Below are 12,085 nucleotides of genomic sequence, written 5' to 3' on the forward strand. Positions count from 1 at the left end.
TTAAATTCAAATGCTATTACGCCAAGATCTGAGGCGGCGGCGTTACGTAAAGCCGTTCGTCGACGCGTCCTAGATTCCGAGAAATCGTATCGCTACGAAAGAGAGAGAAGAGACTTGAAGAATCGAACCTAGTCGGTCCGCTCGCTGTATCTATCCCATCTAGGAATTTGCGGCAGCTGCGCCCGCGCGGTCATCAATTATAAACCGTTTCTCTCGGCCGCTGGCGGCGTTCCCTGTCAAAAGTCGAGGAATTGATAGGTTTGTTCTTCGTAGCCTTCGAGTGGAGTTAAATTAGGCGGAATTTGTACTGATAAGGGTGACGGAGGCTGCGTGATTTATGACCAGAGCATAATACGGCGCCTCAAACTATTCAAATTCTATGGTCCCAGCAGATATAATAAAATAATAAAAAACAAGAAACTCCGACGAAGAATAAATCACGAATCGTTAAAAATGACGAATGCTTCCGATCGACCTTCCGTTACATCACGATTCGTCAAAACCGGATCACCGTATCGCGAATTATGACGGATCGTTATTTTCAATTTCAAACTTCTTCATAAATGAATTCCTTACACATCTCAACCACGGTTGATAATGAAGAATAAATATTATCAACACAGTTCACTGATCACGCATCATCAAAGCAATGTGTTGATATCAAAATCAAATGTTTTCGATTTGGTCTAGCTTCTAGCTAGACGTTACAAAGCTTCCTCTCGAAAGATTTGGCAACACCGGTTAAGACCCAAACCTGCCAGTCCTCCGATATAGACAACGATTGCTTTTAGGGGATGCTACCCCTCCTTTAACTCCTGTTACCAGCTGTTTCGCCGAAAATCGACATCTCCAATTATATCGGAAGGTTGGTTTACCTGCTTTGTAAAGTTGCAGGATCCCTCGTTTATTTTTCAATAGGTCATCTCGCATAATACACAATTTCCAAGAAAGCATACGATAGATTTTACATTGAATTGATCCACCATATTTTGTTGACTATTATAATTCCTCAGAAACCCAAATTTTTCCCAGCTCTTTGTAACGATCAACCGATTTTGAGTGTTTTAAATGGGCATATTCTGTGGCTCGTAACAAAACCTACAACAGAAAGAGAGGCACGAAGATGGAGACAAAAACCCTTGACGAAATGTTAAAAATTAAGTACCGTTCAAACGCCTTCTGTTAGATCACGATTGGCTAAAACCGTACGGTAGCGTAAATCAATTTCCCTAAATTTTCCACAAAAAAATTCAGATGAACCAACGATAAAACAAATCGTCAAAAAAGAATCTGCTGGTACGTTATTGATCACGATTCGTCAAAACCTGATTAGAGCATCATACGTCATAAATCGTTTTCTCTCGGTATCGTGATTTATGACGAATCGTTATTTTCAATTCAAGTGACAAAAACTTCTTCACAGGTGATTTCCGCAAGCACTGTTTTTAGGGGTGATAGGACTTCATAGTACCTTTGATTAATGAATGTAGGCCTTATTATACCTCTCATTAATCCAAGTAAACTTGACTAACACCTGAAGTATGGGTAAACCTGAAGTAAAATCACAGAATTTTTTTTAAGTATACTTCAATCAACGATATAATAATGAAGATTGGAGTTACCAGGAATAGTTTTGTTGAAATCGTTATTTTGTTAATATTGACATATGATGTTGGCTCAATGCAACGTTTCAGCAGTTTAACTCTTCAATTATATTCCAAAACGAGGCAGAATACTTTCTGGATCAAAGGAGCCTGTACTAAGCCTAAGCGAGCTTACATATGAAACTTATAAAAAATTGTGTCAAAAAATCTTTAATTCAGTTTGGGTTCTTGTATGGTATAAGGTACTCCCTAAGTTCTCGTTTGAAGTTTTTATGTGATCTTAGTCTTTGTAGCCTGTTTGGCAGACTGTTGAAGAAATTACTGCATCTGTAGTGTGTTCCTTTTTCTGTTAGTGTCTATAAAATGAACTTTGGATTTTTGCAGTTTGGAACTCGCTGGTATTCTGTGAAAAAAATATCAATCATAGATGTATAAAGCGTATATTGTGACGATTTTGTTTCTCTTGAAGCCTCCTCTGCAACTTTATAGTTTTCATTCTTGCAATGCAACTTATTGCTTGTTTCTGTACAACACAAATTTGCTGTATATCTGAGAAGTATCCCTAAAACGCAATACAGTATTTTGCTATGGATTCAAAGCAGGTATAGTAGAAGGTTATTATTGTTGATTCATTTCATAGTAGAAAGTCATCTCCGACAAAACCCTACAATAGGATGACAGGCACACCAAAATCCAAAGGTCCGGAATACCTTTAGAGGCCACGTATAATCACCATCGCGCTCCATTTTATACATCGGACGCCCTTCACAAATAACGGCATAGGCCCGTTTTCGTCTTTACGAACCAGTTTAGGCGGATCCCCATCGGCTGGCTTCCTTTCGCCGTATAACGCGTGCACAGCGAGCGCACGAGAGGAGAATCAGGTCGAAAATTGTTTCGCTTTCTGCGAATTTACCGGTGAGAGACCCTCGCGACTACGAAACAATGATCGTTTGTTATCGAATAACGGGACGGTTTTCTTCGGGCTAGACAGTTTCCCATGTTTCTTCCGTTCTGCCAAAAATGTGGTCATTAGAACTATTAGCAGTCTGTTACGACGAAAAAACTCATCTATAGATCGGTGTTTTCTGGTTTCGGCAAACTGAGGTTAAGCACAAGCTATATAGATGGCAATTTACGAGCTTTCAAGCTCTTATTTGGTACAAGGATTGGGGATCTATCGATTTTGGTAGAAATAGGAAAAACTGTTCTCGAGTTATGCCAATTTTTCTGAAAAATTGTTGTGGAAACGTTTCAGGTCGCTATTTTAAATCTACCGATGTGAAATTCCGCACGTACTCGTCTAAACTGTGACGAAGTCTACTGGTTGGAGTCATAATCGATTCGGCAGTTTCCGGGTAGCCTTTCAGGAATTTTTTATCGTATGAGAAGTTTCGAACAGATCCCATTTTGTAAGTAGCGTAGTTCTTATATATCACAAGGTTACAAGATTAATAATATCCAATTTCATGTCATAATCTGAACCTACATAAAATTTTGATTTCGAAATAGGTTTGGTATTTCTATACCCCCCAATTGTTATATTTTATCTGCCCTTTTGACGGGTAACATTTTTTCCGACCAATTTCGGTTTAAACTAATTACGATTTCTTGAAAACCATTTCGTTAGGAATATGTTTTTTATTTAATTTCAGAAGAGTTTTTGAGTCTTCTGCAGTTTTTCGGATCACTCTACAGTCAGTCGGTCCATAAGACCGACTGTCGATAACTCAATTTTTCAAGGGGCATGCATTGAACTTTCTTCGTTGGAAATATTTTAGGCTTGAAATGAATTTCAAGAACTGTTTATTTTAGGCGTACAATGTTCAGATAAAAATGAAGACTACCCACTAGGACTAGGGTATACAACAGACAATAAAATTCGGGGCATGCCATTTGAAAAAATGAACTAATTGATATTTTATATAAAGGTCGTTTTCGAAAAATCGCAGTGCCTTTCGGACCACACGTAAAGTGATCCAAAAAACTGAAGCAAACATTTCGAGAATTCAATAAAAAAAGCATCCTCCGGTTGGGATGTGTAACAATGCACTCTACTGCTGAGGGACAATAATCCCGAAACCGGTCTACAGTTTGTTTCGGCCTATCTGGGAATTCCTGCGCTGATTCATGACTAGCTCGCATTAATGGAACGAGCATTACTGGAACCAGCTCTTCTTAAATGGCACCCGAAATTCCGGTAAATTTTTTTAATGTAATGGCAAGTTTATGCAGAGTTACAGAGAACTAATACCTCAGAAAGGGACCAACCTAATTTGTAGATGATGTGCACGCGTTTGCCATCTGTCCACGCGATTGGTCCTCTTCTTAGGTAAGAGTTCTCAGTAACTCTGCATAAACTCACCATAAGGGGGCGCATAATAAGCGCCTTCAAGCTAGGTACGAGCTAGTGCTTGTCCTCCGCTCCACTCGAAGGACCTAATTAGAGACCGTTCCATCAAACAAACTTGAGAAAATAAGGCAGAAGACGAAGCAGAACGACGAAGAAACAACGACCGTAGAGGAATGACTACGTCGGCGTAACTTTCGCGATCGTCGATTACGTAAAACGAAAAATCCATCGAAATGTGGGACGCGATAGCGTCATAGTTGCACGCGCTCCAGTGATCGTCCGCAAGGTCACGCGGGTCTACCCTACGAGGATGACGTAATGACCTCCTTTCGCGGATTCACATGCATTTCTCGTAAATGGCCATTACATTCCGGCTACGGCCGGCGACAGTTACGACGCCGTTCTCGGCCGTCCGACTCTCATTTTGGGCGGCTTTACGACTTTTTGATTGCAGAGTCCGATAGCATGCCGGCATATTTGCATTGAGATTAATTTCATGAATACCACAAACAGTACTCATAGCTTTACGAGTGGAATCGAGAAAATATAGCAAAGAAGGCGCGCCAATTCGTCGAAAGGTTATGACGTAATTGGAAGCTTATGTCAACTGTCAATGTCATTTGTCAATGTCAATTTCAATTGACAGAACTGATATCGTTAACTCAGCACTTCAGCAGAGGCGTAATATGGACAATGGGTGAAGTTAGAAAGAAGGAGTTTAAATACTTTCAACTTTTTTGTGAAAACGTTGTTAGTCCGATGAAAAAGTCGCAGGAAATGCTGCAGTTACTTTCACAAGTTAGAACACTTAGTGGAGAAGAATAAAATTATTTCGATTTATTGTAGGCACTACCTAATTTTAAACAAGCTAAACCAATGCCGGCTGTATGTCATTATGCGCGCTCAATATCATTGATCTCCTATTGCGCCTCCTTTACATCTTCTTGCTGTGTGTGATTGGTGCTAACCTCACTTTTGTCAAAACAACGTTAACCTGTATTTGTAAGAAACGTCAGGCTGGGGTTTATCCTTTCTGTGATCCTGTTCTTGTGTAGATTTGAATTCTTTATACGTCAAACATATCAATTTTCCCTGGTTTTTTGTGTTTTCCGGTTTGGCTCCGAGCCTCAAAGTGTTATTTGTGCCTGGTCTGATTATTCAACTTTAGATCGGTTTCTTTTGTGGCCAGCGCAGGGGTTTGGTCAGACAGAACACTTCAAAGCAACTAGCTTAGCACTCTTACTTTGTCTCTCGGTGCATGAAATTATTGGTTAGTCCTCGACTTGTACATATATTGTAACAGTGTATTCTTGAGGTCAAAAGAAACTTTTCAACTTTACCGATTTTTCCCATTCGGCCTTGATGGAAAAATATGATCATTTTAAGTTTTTATAATGAGCTATGCCGCCCCTGGAAAACTGGCACTCAATTCAAGCATTAAATACAACATTTTAACCTTGGAGATAAGCTACTTTCGTAGGAAAAAAAACTCACTTTCCCCATGCCATTTGGTGAACGAAGTAGTATTTGTAATACAATAAATGAGTTACCACAATTTCATATTCTTCTCTTAATTTCTATTTCATTTTCTATAATTATAACGAATTCACTCAGTATAAGCTCTGATAATTCATTTTTAGTATGTAAACATATACAATCCTTGTTCATTTCATTTCGTACAAGAGTTACCAGATTCAAAAATAACCCAACCCTTAATTTTCATAAATAAATGATATTTTCTCTGAACGTTCAAATATAACAACTCGTTTGGTATTTCTATGATAACAAGCTAAATCTAAGACACTACACATCTGTCGAATTGAAAAAAAAATGGTGAAGGGTAAAGGGTAAGTATACAGAGAATCCTCTGTAGAATATATATGACCCAGTCAAAGACTCAGCCTGTATATTTGAAGGTCCAATAAATTCTAATGCTGGATCCAGACACAGGCACCGCAACGAACCGCACTCTAGTTATACAGGATGTATTTGAAGGTGAGGCTTTTTTTTCAAGAGAAGGTAGAACTGGTCAAAATGGAGCGTTTCACCAAAAATCACCTATACAAAACTTTCGAAATGAAAAAGTTGAAAAAAATGGAAAACTTCAAAATCCCACCAATAAAATTCGTCTAAATTATTCACGAATTTTTTCACAGAGCTCATCACAATCTTCTTGTTCGAACATTCCAACAATCGTCATAAAAATTGGATGAAATGGGGAAACATCATAGCACTTTTTCAACATAACTAACATAAGAACTTTCAAGAAACTGCCTCGATTTTCTACATTTTTTTTACCCTAAATTACACGAGACAATAATTATGATTCTCGTAAAAGTGACCTGATGCATCTAATCCGATGAACTTGGTACTGAGCCATTCATTGTCCAGCCATATGTTTATGTTTCGTTTCGTTTTTGCGATGCCGGAGTCACCTTCCACAGTCTAGTACTTGGAATTCGATGAAATTATGTCGAACTTCTAGGGGTTGTATCTCAGCCATCTTGGATATTTTATATAGACAATTTTTGGTTAAACAACTTATTTTGATGAATTCTAGTTCTGTCAAAAACAGCCTCACCTTTGAAAACATCCGGTATAATGTATGGTCTGTCGCTTTTATTAATGGCAGTTGTCAGTGCGGTGCCTTTATCTGTATCCGGCATTAGATTGCTGCCAATCGAAATGCCGTTGACGATTCGTCAAAAATCACGATACGGTATCATAACTGCAAATATCAAAGCGAAATGACGAATCCGTTAATCGGACTCCCATCTAGAAATCAGCGAAGCGCAGAAAATCAAAGCATCGGTCGTAACCAACGAGAAAAATTCGGCGTGCCATGAACCATTTGAGGACCCCTCCCGCCGCGATCTTTCCTGGAGAAAGTTCGCCGAATACGCCTCCGGACTGCCAAGAACTATCGGAGATCGGGCCGTATTATTCAACTTTCGAAGTGAAACGGGGATATTCAGAAGATATGCATAACGGAAACAGAAATATCGACGCGGTGTTATGCCAAGGAGTGGGCAATTCCTGAATACAATGATAAAATATTGTTAGAACGGTTATCTATGACGACCTTCAGGTAGGAAGGTGCCGTTTAAATAGTTCGTTCGGCTAGGCGAGCCTATTTTTAACGTGCCTATACAGGGCGATTCACCGTGATGGCCTATTAGACGTTTACAGAGAACTAATCATAATTTTGTGCTGAAAATTTGCGTATTGACAATATGCAATGAACTTTCCCCTCAAAATATTTTCAGATCTCTGCAACTTCCCATTATACCGGAAACAGGGTACTATTTTCTCTTTTTAAATGGCACACCTAGTATATCTGCGTTGTTGAATAGATGGTTTGATGGAAATTCAAACAGTTGGTAAATTTTATCTTGAGTAAACACTCAACGGTTTATAGGTTATTGGGGCTCTTACGAGAAACATGATAAAAACGGGAGATTACACAAAGAATACTTTTTCTAGTGAGGTTTTTTCAATTACCTTTACCATTTTTAGTTTTTCCATTATGTAGTATTATAAGACTGTTTGCTGGACTGAAAATGCACAGGGTTTTTGGAAGGAGATCACCAAGTTGGACGAATGTCTCCCTAACTCATGGAAGAGTTTAAGAGGGGGAGAGAGAGACTTGACCACAAGTTTGTTTATCAGGAGAAACAATTCTAATGACCACCGATTGTCTATGTCAAGGTTTTCATCATCAGATGTATCAGCGTATGAAATAGGTACATATTTTCTATTTCAGAGTCACTCTCACTTATTTCTGAGATGTTTTTCACCTTTTTGAACCTTTGGATATTTTTTTATATTCATTTCTATTATTCAATTTTCTTTTTTTGAAGCAAACTTCTATCTAAGCTCAGTGCGGGAAACTTGGACTACGGATTATGTCTCCCGACCATAGCATCAAGTCTCTCGCACTCCCTTTTAGTCTATTCAACAGATATTTTTTGAAACTTTTACAACGTTTATTAGAATGGCTCATCGTTTTAAAACAATATTAATCGATATAAAGCACTAAAACTGAATAACACCACGCACTTATTAAACTTTTCAGAAACTGAAACAAACAAAAATTATTAATTTCTTACATATTAACAACAAAATCACGTTCCACCCCCTCACTCCCGAACTGTTCTGATGGCGGCCAAAATGGAGCCGCCACTAGTTGTGCCTTGTTACGATTATGTCGCTAGCTATTTACGATACCAGTAGCGCGAAATTTGAATTGAAATGTTTGAGGTGGTTCAAGTCTCCTACCAGAGCAAGTCTCCCGGACTCCCCCTAAGTACCGGAAACGGCGGAAACCACGAAAGGAAACTGAAATTCTATGTTCCGATGATTCTTGACAATTCATGAATTTATGATGGATTCTCCACAAACAAGTTTTAGATAAAATTCATTTAGACTATTGTTATAATACTCCATAATCATCTCTGTATGACGTTCACATATTAATAGCAGTTTAATTGGATATCCATTCAAATTGAATTCGAAAAGTATCAAAAATGAATTAGAGAGTAGTCGAATAGACTGCATTCTAGAGAAATTCTTGCAACATCGAGTTTGAAATTCAACTCCTAGGTAATATTTCATTCGACCAGTAGAACTCTTCGTTGAAATTTCATAAAAAAAAATCAAAAACTAAGGAAATTCAGCTGAAATTGCACACAACAAAAGATATCCTAATTCAGGATAATTTCCCAAACCAGACAACACCGCGTTAAATTACCGCACGCTACGCCGTTCCCCCACCAACGAAAAAGCGCGTAGGACTCCTTGCGACGTTGCCGTTCATCTCGGATAATCCCGGCAATCTCGAAATGGATAACGATACACCTGCCGCCGCCAGCCGTTACGAGATCGTTCTCCCCCTCGTCGTTATGTAGACGCTACCCGCATCGTGGGGACCGTGGAGTGTTAGTAACCTTCGTAGCGCATCAACCCTCCGAATAAAAATTTAGAGTCAACGACCCTGCCCCGTCTGTTATGATCCCATCCTGGCAGATGACGGTGGCGGCGTCTCGCTATAAATTCCCCCCACCACTACATCGCAGATCAACAAGCCCACGCGCTTACTAACGTTCCCTTGCGTGAGGAAAACACTAGGCAATTAATTTGAAATGGATTAATTATGCCGAGAAAACGGCATTCGTCTTTCGTTTGACTGTCCCACGTCAAAACTTTGACATTTGACGCACTACAGTGAGCGTAGTCACCAGATGTAAAAGCGCGTTCGGGAATATTTATCGTCGGGTAAGCTTCAAAATTTTGAAAGTTTGCGTTCCGCGTTTGAAGTTTCAGAACAAAACGTCGAAATTCCACAGCCCCCCGGATCGCGTCTTTCCATTCGGTGCCAATACATTCAGATTCTGCGCATTAGATACACGTGTGCAATGTGCAATAAACAAAGCTGACCATGAAAGAAAAACACCAAGGCTGCTGTCACGTGGCACTCAGTTTCAGGATCGATCTAATTTCTTGCCTAAATAATTCTGGCGGAATAGTTGTATCAGGAATAAATGCCGGAATCAAAGATAACATTCATTTGTGTATTTATTTCATGCCACTTCTTAGTGTAACATTGTTTTGGATTTACAATCTTAAATCCATTGGTTATTGCGGATTATTCTCTCAATTTACGTATATGGAATTGCAAATTTTCGAGCTTCACAAAATTGTAGTTGTTATTAGTCTACTCAGCGTCGATCCGCAATGAAGGCCTGAAGGAACATTTTCATTTGCGATCCGAAAAACCGAATTTTTTCCCACACTTTCGTTATTTCGGTATTACTTTTAACTTAAAATCTTCTCGAATAAATTCTCTACAATATAGTGAAATCTCCATCAAAATCCGTCATCTGGTTTGGTAGTTAAGCGAGGACAAACAAATACACGACTTTCACATTTATAATATTGAATACCTAAGAATATCTCGGCGCATTGAGTAAAACAACAGACCAAAACAATGAAACAACCTTCGAACGTTCAACTATTGTCCGAATTGGGCCTTCAAACAAAATACCCAAAAGCCGAAACAATATAATGTCTATAATTGGGTTCCAACGCATTCCTGAAACGTCTTCCAAATACAGCGGAAATGACTGCGTGCCTTTTCAAATCATGACTCACCGTTGCACGGTTAATAAACGTCCCAAGTTCAACAAACTTCAACGGGGAAATATTCCTAATCAAAACAATCTTTTTTTAAAATGCAAGGCCGTTCCACTCGTTTTGTCCACCTGACGCTATTGCTTATTTTTTCGAGAAGACCACGTGACTAATCGGGTTTTATTGATCTCTTATCAATAACAATCAACTGATGAATGAGTCAAGGAAGATGTTGGAAAGAGAATCATTTCATTGCATCAGTCGAAATATGATTCATTTCAGATAGTATTCCAGGTCAGCTTAATGCGTCATATACCTCTTGGAATGTTCATGGGAGTAGAGACGTAAAATTCAATACATAAATAAAAATACTACAAGCACGTGTTCACGTAAACATCGTTGTTTGCTCTTTTCGCTTTCGATAACTTCATTGCTTATCACTAATTGGAAAACAATTCGACAAAACAAACCGTTGAATTCTCAGAAAGTATCGAACTTTCTCGAGTTTAAAGTCCGTCATTGAAACATCCAAATAAATCATCCTACGTAACCTCAACAATAACCATAGAATATTAAATTCATTGCCATCAATAGAAGTGGAATTCTTAATTCGTTGCTTGTGTACAAACAACAACCTCAAATACGATTTCACCTTGAGAATCCTCCCCCCAGATCAATCCAGTCACTACTGGCTATTAAAAAAAAAATTGCCAACCAATTTCCCGAACAGACACGGAAGTGCGTCATAAAGCTTTACGTGACGTAGCGTTAATTCTGGGACAAAAAGCATGATGCGTGTTCAGCCTTAGGAAACATGCGCCACTTAAGCCATTTCCAGGAGAACAAAACATGCACTGGATCACTGGAAGTTTCAGTGAGTCACAGACTACGTTCGGGCACCAATTCCACGAAGAAATGGGAAAAAAACTCACCTTAAAACGATCAATTTTGAAGCCTTGAGACTGGTGATTGCACAATCAAGCACCTCGTGTTTCGTCACGACAACGCAGAGAGCACTGATAACACGAGACACATCGATATCAACCAATTTTAGCACTGAAATAACTCCAGCTGGTACCACACACCGAACACAACACACTTTTCCCGTTTTTCAACACGCCACAGAATATAATATTATTTTTAACGGGAGGTCTACGGAACCTACCCGCACCAAGCTCTGTGAGATTATGACGGAGCACAGAACTGAAACGTTCACTAGGGGCCAGGCGACGTTGCCTTGTCATTAATGAACGTCAGAGGCTCGTTCATTGGCTCGTTCTCCCCCCACTCTAGCTGCGTATGGATCAAACTCCAACGTAGCGGTGTTGTGTTCACGTGTCTAGACTGATTTGTTTATCGTCAGATGCGTATTTTTGTTTTCGATTCAGATTTGTAATTTTTTCCGAGGAAAAACCGATGCGAACAAAAGAGCTTTGTTCGCCCATGTGATATTGAGGTGATGAAAGTTTTTCAACTACCTTGTGTGCGATAAACTGATTGACGACACGAGTAGTAGCAAGGACGGCTATAAATACGCTTTCCAGGATTTCCAAATAATCTTTGTGTTTACTTTGTGCGAGGTGCAATGTTTTCGATGTCGTTAAACTAGTTCTGAGCTAGGTTTAACGAAACAATCGGGATTTCTACATCTTTATGGTTGGTTTTAATTTCGATATCATGAATGTCTATATATAAAAAAAAGGAATGGTGGAAAAATTTAGCAACTACATACTTATAATCTCCATTGCGCAAGTTATGTTAAGGTTGTGCTCTACAGAATTGCTTTTTTCCTGGACTCCCATTTCTCATTCTAGATATTTCTCAGAAATATTGGTTAAAAATTTCCCAGACATGTATGCAATATCTTTTTAAATTATCAGATGTTTCTGCAAATTGTGAAAATTTTCTGTAAAAAATCTTTTGAAAATATATAGAAATTTTCTGTGTTTTGTTCATCTGACTCTTATGAGAATGATGTAAATCAAATTGAAATGTCATT

The 12,085-nt window shown here is 38.8% G+C and overlaps 1 protein-coding gene across 2 annotated transcripts in view; it reads right to left on the bottom strand.

Moving 5' to 3' along the window:
• Window positions 1–12,085, bottom strand: part of LOC123318480 (AN1-type zinc finger protein 6) — a 43,487-nt gene that overhangs the window by 18,717 nt on the left and 12,685 nt on the right. Inside the window, exon 1 of one of the 2 annotated variants that reach the window (XM_044905111.1) lies at window positions 11,019–11,292. The exons of the other annotated variant lie outside the window; for it this stretch is intronic. The gene's annotated coding sequence lies outside the window, so the exon portion shown is untranslated. Of the gene's footprint in view, window positions 1–11,018; window positions 11,293–12,085 lie in introns of those variants that run through there. 2 annotated transcript variants of the gene reach the window in all.

This window comes from Coccinella septempunctata, chromosome 8, assembly GCF_907165205.1.
Source record: "Coccinella septempunctata chromosome 8, icCocSept1.1, whole genome shotgun sequence".
NCBI lineage: Eukaryota > Metazoa > Arthropoda > Insecta > Coleoptera > Coccinellidae > Coccinella > Coccinella septempunctata.